Source organism: Pristiophorus japonicus, chromosome 4, assembly GCF_044704955.1.
Source record: "Pristiophorus japonicus isolate sPriJap1 chromosome 4, sPriJap1.hap1, whole genome shotgun sequence".
NCBI lineage: Eukaryota > Metazoa > Chordata > Chondrichthyes > Pristiophoridae > Pristiophorus > Pristiophorus japonicus.
Window position 1 is genome coordinate 10,485,999 of NC_091980.1, and position 8,992 is coordinate 10,494,990.

General features: G+C 52.1%; 1 pseudogene; it reads left to right on the plus strand.

The window, feature by feature from the left end:
- Positions 1-878: 878 nt before the first annotated feature.
- On the plus strand, positions 879-8,199 carry LOC139261948 (protocadherin-10 pseudogene; annotated as a pseudogene).
- The last annotated feature ends 793 nt before the right edge of the window (positions 8,200-8,992 follow it).

The window sequence follows — 8,992 nt, forward strand, 5'->3', positions numbered from 1 at the left end:
CAGCCATGATCTTATTGAATGGCGGTGCAGGCTCGAAAGGCCGAACGGCCTACTCCTGCACCTATTTTCTATGTTTCTATGTTTCACCACTGACCTTTGGTTAGAACAAATCTGGTCAAAACAAGAATGAGCTATTAGCTGGCGTCAAGTTTGAGCTCAGTGCTTGCAACTAAGGAAAAATGTGTTCCATTTTATTATAAATCGCCTGTAATAAAATCGTGACTACTTTATTTATACGTGAACCGATTTGGGACATTGCTGAGACGCAATAAAGCCCTTATATAGATGCAAGCCTAGGAACATAATTTCAGATTTTCCCTTTCCGAAACTCCATTGTAAAATGGTGCAGGTAGTTCTGGAGGGCAACAGGAGCTGGCGGACACGAGGGACCGTCTGCTTCGCTGGCAACGCACTAATAACAATCCTTCTGAAGAAACCCAGAGCACTGGTGGTGGAGGGTGTATCTCGATGGCGCTGTTCCTCCAATGAGGTGCTGAAATGCAGCCGGGGGAGCCGGTACTATCTCTGCCCTCCTCTCTCCCCTCCTCCCTCCCCTGCCCTCCTCCTTTCCCTGATCAACATTAAACACAGCACACAAGCAGCGAGTGAGCAGCGCTCGGATCATCCCCAGGCTGTTAAACAATCGGACGGGGCCAGACTGGAGATTAGTGGAGAGATGCGTTTCATTTGGTGTGGGACCCGCCGGAGTGCCAACTCACAGCCAGCTGGGAACGCCGACGTCTTTCGTTGGGGCCGGTCTGCGATTCTGCTACAAGACGTGAAAAAGTTTGATGTAGAAAATTACATTTGAGCCCGACTTCTGGGTCCGACCGCAGTTTAATTTGAAGGGAGAAAGACGGAGGAGATTGGTCGGCGCGATGGTGAATTCGGGCAGGAACCGCACAGTGAAGGGGTCAGTACTGTTTTTGTTGAGCTTCTGGGCTTTAGCCGGCGGCCAGATCCGCTACTCGATCCCCGAAGAGCTGAAACACGGGGCTTTCGTTGGGAACATCGCGGACGATCTGGGCTTGGACGTGGGCGAGCTGTCCGCCCGCCGCTTCCGGATCGTGTCCAGCGCCCGCAAGCAGTACTTGGAGGTGAATCTGGAGAACGGGATACTGTTCGTCAACGAGAAGATCGACCGGGAACAACTGTGCGGGCTGAATCCCGCCTGTTTCCTCAACCTGGAGGTTGTGATCGAGAACCCCTTGCAGCTCTACCAGGCGGAGATCGAGATCGTGGACGTGAACGACAACTGGCCGAGTTTCCCCAACGGCCAGGTCAAGCTGGATATCACCGAGTCGGCGGCCCCGGGCGCCCGCTTCCCGCTGGAGAGCGCCCAGGATCCCGACGTGGGGACCAATTCCCTGCGCGCCTACCGGCTCGGCGCCAACGAGCACTTCGCTCTGGAGGTGCAGAGCCGGAGTGAGCGCAGTCGGTTCCCCGAGCTGGTGCTGGAGAAGCCCCTGGACCGGGAGCAGCGGGCGCTCCACCGGCTGGTGCTCACCGCGGTGGACGGAGGGGCGCCCGAGAGATCGGGGACCGTGCTCATCACGGTCGGGGTGCTGGACGCCAATGACAACCCCCCGGTCTTCGACCGGACCGTCTACACCGTCCGGCTGGCGGAAAACGCGGCGGCCGGCACGCTGGTCATCCGGGTCAACGCCACCGATCTGGATGAAGGCACCAATGGCCGAATAGTCTACTCCTTCGGCAACCACGCGCACGAGAGGGTGCGCCAGCTCTTCGCGGTGGACCCCCGGACCGGAGAGGTGAGGGTGAAAGGTGTGCTGGACTACGAGGAAGTCCCGCTGCACGAGATATTCGTCCAGGCGCGGGATATGGGACCCAACGCGGTGGCCGCCTATTGCAACGTCCTGGTGGAGATCCTGGACGAAAACGACAACGCGCCCGAGGTTCTCCTCACCTCCCTGTCCACTCCGGTGTCCGAGGACGCAGCGCCCGGCACGGTCATCGCCCTGATCAGCGTGACCGACCGGGACGCGGGGGCCAACGGCCGGGTGGACTGCCGGATCTCCGGCAGCCTGCCCTTCAAGCTCTTGCCTTCCTTCAAGAAATACTACACCCTGGTCACCGACGGCCGCTTGGACCGGGAGACGGTGGCCGAGTACAACATCACGGTGGCGGCCAGGGACGGCGGCTCGCCGCCGCTCTCCAGCAACAAGACCATCACCGTCGGGGTCTCGGACGTCAACGATAACGCGCCCTGCTTCACCCGACCTTCGTACACCGTCTACGTGACGGAAAATAACGCCCCGGGCGCCTCCATCTGCTCGGTGAGCGCGGTGGACCCGGACTCCAGCCAGAATGCCTACCTCTTCTACTCCATCCTGGAGCGCCAGATCCAAGGCATGTCCATCTCCACATATGTGTCCATCAACTCGGACAACGGCAACCTTTACGCGCTGCGCTCCTTCGACTACGAGCGCCTCAAGAGCTTCCAGATCCAAATTCAGGCGCAGGACGCCGGCTTTACGCCGCTCAGCAGCAACGCCACCGTCTACGTCTTCATCGTGGACCAGAACGACAACGGGCCGGTCATCGTAGCGCCCCTGCCGCGGAACGGCTCGCTGGCGGAGGAGACGGTGCCCCGGCGGGCGGAGGCGGGCTACCTGGCGGTGAAGGTGACGGCGGTAGACGCGGACGCCGGTCAGAACGCTCGGCTCTCCTACCGCCTGCTGCGCGCCACCGACCGCGGCCTCTTCCACCTGGAGATCCACACGGGCGAGATCCGCATGGCCCGGCCCTTCGGGGCCAAGGACTCGCCCCAGCAGAGGCTGGTGGTCCAGGCCAAGGACGGCGGGGTGCCTCCTCTCTCCGCCACCGTCACCATCCTGCTGACGGCGGTCGACCAGCTGCCGGTGACCGTGCCCGAGCCGGCCCGTGAAGCCCAGCCCCGCTCCGACCTCACCCTCTACCTCATCATCTCCCTGGGTTCCATCTCCTCCTTGTTCCTGGTGGCCATCGTGGTGCTCGCCCTGATCCGCTGCCACCGAGGCCGGCTCCGCGGCTACGGCTGCAACCCGGTCCCCTGCTGCTCCGGCCACTCCAGCTCCTGCCTGGCCGGCAGGAGGAACTCGGACGAGATCTTCCAGAAGCCCGGCCTCAACCTCCCGGTGGCCTCCGGCGGCAAGGCGGCGTCCGGCGGTGGCGTTAGCGGCGGCGGCGGTACGGAGCTAGCCGGCTGCCGCCTCCCCTCGCAAGCCTACTGCTACAAGGTGTGCCTGACTCCCGAGTCGACACAAAGCGACTTCATGTTCCTCAAACCCTACACGCCGGCCACGCCGCGGAAGAACGGAAACTTGGAGAGCGGCGGCGTCCGTGCGGCCGGACGCAATGACCCGAGGGTTAGCGCCGGGACGCAAGTACCAAGCGAGGTGAGCCGGCATGCCTTCAACTCAACATCCACCAGGTTTGGAAGTTGTGCCGAATGGGTTATTGTTTTTTTTTTCTGTAATGGTATCGGTTTTATTTCATCCTCACTCACAATTCATTCAAACTTTCCCCCCTTCCTAACACCCATCGGGGGAAGGGCGCTGTCCAATATACAGATCACAGCATCATCCAGCATAGGAGAAGGCTCTCCATAGAAATTTACGGCACAGAAGGAGGCCATTCTGCACATCGTGTCTGTGTCCGCAGACAAAGAGCTACTCAGTCTAATCCCACTTTCCTGCTCCTGGTGTAGCCCTGTAGGTTACGGCACTTCAAGTGCACATCCACTTACTTTTAAATGTGGTGAGGCTTTCTGCCTCTCCCACCCTTTCAAGCAGTGAGTTCCAGACCCCAACCACCCTCTGGGTGAAAGAAGTTCACAACTCCCCTCTAATCCTTCCATCATTTACTTTAAATCTATGCGCCCTGGTTATTGACCTCTCTGCTAAGGGGAAATAGGTCCTTCCTATCCACTCTATCTATGCTACTCATAATTTTATACACCGTAATTAATTCTCCTCTCAGCCTGTTCCAGAGAAAACAATCCCAGTCTATCCAATCTTTCCTCACAGCTAAAATTCTCCAGTCCGGACAACATCCTGGTAAACTTCCTCTGTACCCTCTCCAGTGCAATCACATCTTTCCTGTAATGTGGTGACCAGAATATGGGATCTTCGGCTCATCGTGCCTGAAAGAGCTATCCAACTAGTCCCACTGCCCCCCCCCCCCCGCTCTCCTCCCCCACAGCACTGCAATTTTGTTCCAAGTCCCAATTCCCTTCTGAAAGTTACTAGTGAATCTGTTTCCACCGCCCTTTCAGCAGCGCGTTCCAGATCAGAACTCACAAAAAAATTCTCCTCATCTCCCCTCACGCATATCTGTGTAAAACTCGTTGGCGGTGAGTTGCACAAATGAAAAAAGTATTTCCTCTATATAAATATTTGGTCCCCATTTCAATTTCACACCAAAGTTTGTTCCTGTCAAACAACAGCTTACACGATACAAGAAGTGACTTGAGTTAGGATTGAGTTTAACCAAGCTTTATTGGGGTGTCCTGTTGGCTACATGTATCGCCCGAGGTGACGCGGCTGCACCTCCAAGCAAGCTATGGCATCACACTAGATTTAACGGTAGACATTAACACGCACTCTCTTTCAGACACTGACTGGCCCAGTATCTTCCGTGTTAGATTTCATATTTTTTTTTCTGTCTTTATTTATGACATCGAAATCGTGTGTGATTCACTGTCTTTTACATTCATTAAGGTCTATCAGTAACCATGGTTTCATCAGGAGAGAGAGCCGCAATATTTGCTCCGTTCTGCCACACTCACTTTACTAGTGTCTGATACAAAACTTGCTGGGACATCTCGCCACACCATCAAAGACCCGAATCACACACACACACACACACCACGCCGGCTATACGGTATGGGGTCGATCTGATCTGTAAAAGTGCATGCAGCGAACGGTTTTACGATTTCGCACCCCCCATGCACAAAAGAATTATTACTTAGGGTTTGGGCTGTATTACAAGATGATATGAAATGCACTTTAATCGACATTGTGAGCACGGGCACATTGAAATACAGAGTGGAATCTACATACAGCGCCAGGGAGTAGACATTTGCAAGTGTTCAGATATTCCGCTCGCAGCAAATTGTCACCGAACCCCGAGAAGATTTTGCTCCCACTATGATCTGAACCTGGGGGGGGGGAGGGGCTGGATGCTACACACGGGCCCGTGGGCGAGGATTTGATCACTCACCGATGCCCGCAGATTCGAAAAGAGGCATTTCATTACGAGGGAGACTCAATCACAAGTACTTTCTGTCACTTTCCCCCCCGCCCCCCTCGTCGGAAGCCTTTTGTAGCAGACGGTTCTAAGCTGATTGTTCCCGCATTAGGGCGATGCGAACAATTGCCCCGAGGGAAGGAGATCAGCCTATTTTTTCTCGCTGCGCTCGTCTCAGCGGGAGGGAGGGAGAGACATGAAGCAGTGGAAACGCTATCCCTTTATAGCGGCAGTAGAAGAACTCATGTTAGTGTGGAAACAAGTCATCCTCGACTCGGAGGGACTGCCTAAGAAGAAGAGACGGGGCTGACTGTTTTCCGTGGGGGGCTTTAGCTCAGCGTGAGTTGGTTTGAAGGAGGTTGTAGTGTTGATCCTTGATGTAAGCAGCACATTATAATATCATACAATTATACAGCACAGAGGGAGGCCATTCGGTCCACCGTGCATGTTCCGGCTTTGAAAGAGCTATCCAATGACTCCCTGCTCTAAGAACATAAGAATTAGGAGCAGGAATAAACGCTAGGCCCCTCGAGCCTGCTCCGCCATTCAATAAGATCATGGCTGATCATCGACCTCAACTCCACTTTCCCACCCGATCTCCATATCCCTTGATTCCCCTAGATGCCAAAAATCCAGGACTCTTTCCCCATAGCCCAGCAAATGTTTCCTTTCTAAGTATATATCCAATTCCCCTTTGGAAGTCGCTATTGATCTGTTTCCAGTACCCTTTGAGGCAACGAATTCCAGTGCATATGGCTGTAAAAGACTTTTCTTTTGAAAAATAAAGGCTGACGGGTGACCTAATAGAGGTCTTTAAAATTATGAAAGGTTGGAGTGGATACAGAGAGAACATAAGACATCGGAGCAGGAATAGGCCATTTGGCCCCTCGGGCCTGCTCCACCATTTAATAAGATCATGGCTGATCTGATCATGGACTAAGCTGCACTTCCCTGCCCACTCCCCATAACCTTTTACTCACTTATCGTTCAAAAATCTGTCTATTTCCACCTTAAACACAGTCAATAACCCAGCCTCCACTTGTGGGGAAGAGCATAACTCGAGGCCATCAATATAAGATAGTCATCAAGAAATCCAATCGGAAATTCAGCAGAAACTTCTTTACCCAGAGAGTGGTGAGAATGTGGAACTCGCTGCCACACGGAGTGGTTGAGGTGAATAGTATCGATGCACTTAAGGGGAGGCTGGACAAGTAAATGGGGGAGAAGGGAATAGAGGGTTATGCTGATAGATTTAGATGAGGAAAGAGGGAGGAGGCTCAAGTGGAGCATAAACACCATCATGGACTGGTTGGGCCGAGTGGCCTGTTTCTGTGTGGTATGTCCTGTGTAATCCTATGTAACACAAGCACATTTTTTTTACAAATTGTCTTTGGCTCCCTACATTTTACTAATAGATGCAAGTCCTGGTAATAATCACTCTTGTGCTGACATAGCGCAGATTCCCACTGTAATTACTCACTGTTTTAATTCCCAATCATATCAGTCTCATTAACCAAACGCAGTTAAGCTGCGGGTAGCAATGCCATTAGATTGTGTATGTGGGCCGATTGGAAGGGAAGGGGGTCATTGCTGATAGCACAGTTTGTATCGATCTAAAACGATCTGTATCGCTTGTCCCTTCGCGAGCATCACGGACCTATATAAATCAATGGGCCCGTGTCCGTCTCTCACAGTGTTTCACAGCAAGCAGAATAAATGTTCAGTCGGATGAATAACACTCATAAACCTTAATGCGAGTCCACCGCCCCCCTCTGCCTTGAACATTAATTTCCCCATATTGTCAAGCTGATAACATCAATTATTATTGATCTTCGGAGGGATGGTATCTCTAGGGCAGAGATTATGCCTATTCTGTGTGAGAGAGATACCGAAATAGCCCAGTGACTGCTCCGGGGTTAGACTTTGTGTCAGTGGCATAAGCAAATACATTATTTAAATTTGGATTTCGAGTGGGAATTATCTGGGTCCATGTGCAAAGAGGCTTGTTTTTGAGAAGAAAGGATTCCGACAGCTAATGCAGCGCCGGAGAAGGTTTAATAACCCCGCAAACGCGCATTTAATTAATGTCGGATGCGGTTCCATCAAAATCATTGACTTCCAACTGTACCCAGCAACAACAAAAAATACAAATTGTCCAGTTTCTTTGTACCCTGACCTTGACATTGGCGCCGCGGTTAATCCGTGCAATTATGGGCACGGCTTAATTAGCGTTTAACCCTTTAATAGACATACTTTATTTTATATCGACGAAAATGCGAACAGTCCTCTTCAAGGGAGAAATATCGTGGCATTCACGCAGATCGTATTCTGCACGTCCAGTGTGTATGCGACCCTTCGCGGTGTTTGCATTACGGGCGTTGCAAGGTTGTGTCGCTAACTCTAGCACGGACGACAAGTGGATGAGCAAACCTAGTTTAACAGGGAGCCCCCACCCCTTGTTCCACATCTGCAGCCTCTCCTCCGAAAGATACACGCTCAAGTCTCAAATCTTCATTGTGTTGTCTGCGTTGGCGAGTCAAGACAAAACAAACAGGCCCTGTTATGTTTTCCAGGTTAAACAACAAAACACTGACTACCATTACCCGCCCTTCCAGAGAAATACAGGCAGCAGGTACTAAAGCTTTGCTCATCTCATTGACATTTCCATGCATTTCGCTTATCTCTGTCTCGGTTTTTTAGTTTCGCTGTGTGTTATCATTATTCCTGTTCTTTAAAAAAAAATCTTACACCGTTGTATTTTTGTCTCTCGCTCACTCTCTTTCTCTCTCATGCCCAGTCTGTCACCGAGGTTCTTTATTCTTATTTTAGTTCTTATTTGTGTCCGTTCACAGTTCATGGGATCCGGAGGAGACGGAAGTCCAGCGAGATGGGGAGATGGAGCCAGGCAAAACGCGGCCGCCGGCCACCACACCAACCGGTGAATACTGAGGGAAGGGAGGGAAGAGTGACTGAGGGAGGCAACCTGCAATAAAACACACACACACAAACACACACACCAACGGGCGTCTCTGTGTTGGTAAATATACACCATCTATGAATGAAAACATTTTGACACACCTGAACGTGACATGGGAATGGTAGCACAGTGTTACTCAGCTAGTAATTTTACGTGCAGGACTAATGATCCGTGAGGCATGAGTTCAAATCCGACCACGGAAGCCGAATAAATCTGTAATTATAAAGCTAATGTCAGGAATGGCTACTGGATTGCTGTAAAAACCCATCTTGGTTCACTAATGCCCTTTAGGGAAGGAAATATACTGGCTTATATGTGACTCCAGCACCCCCTCGCCCCCCCCCCAAAAAAAATGGTTGACTCTTAAATGGCCCGCAAGCCACTCTGTTGTACCAACTCGCTACTAACAACAATAGTAAGAATAAAACGGAACCAGTGACCAACGGCACACCCAGCTCAGTCGACCTTGCAAAGTCCCCCTCACTAACATCTGGGGGACAAGTGCCAAACAATGGGAGAACTGTCCCACAGACCGGTCAAGGAGCAGACTGACACAGCCACACTGACAGAATTGTAACTTTCAGCCCATGTCCCAGACTCTTCTATCACCATCACGAGGAAAAAGCAGTAAGTCCAGAGGACGTGGACTGCAGCGATTCAAGAAGGCGGCCCACCGCCAACTCGGGACGGGCAATAAATGCTGATCTTACCAGTGACACTCACATCCCGCGATTGAATGAAGAATGGTTGAAGCGGGTTTAATAA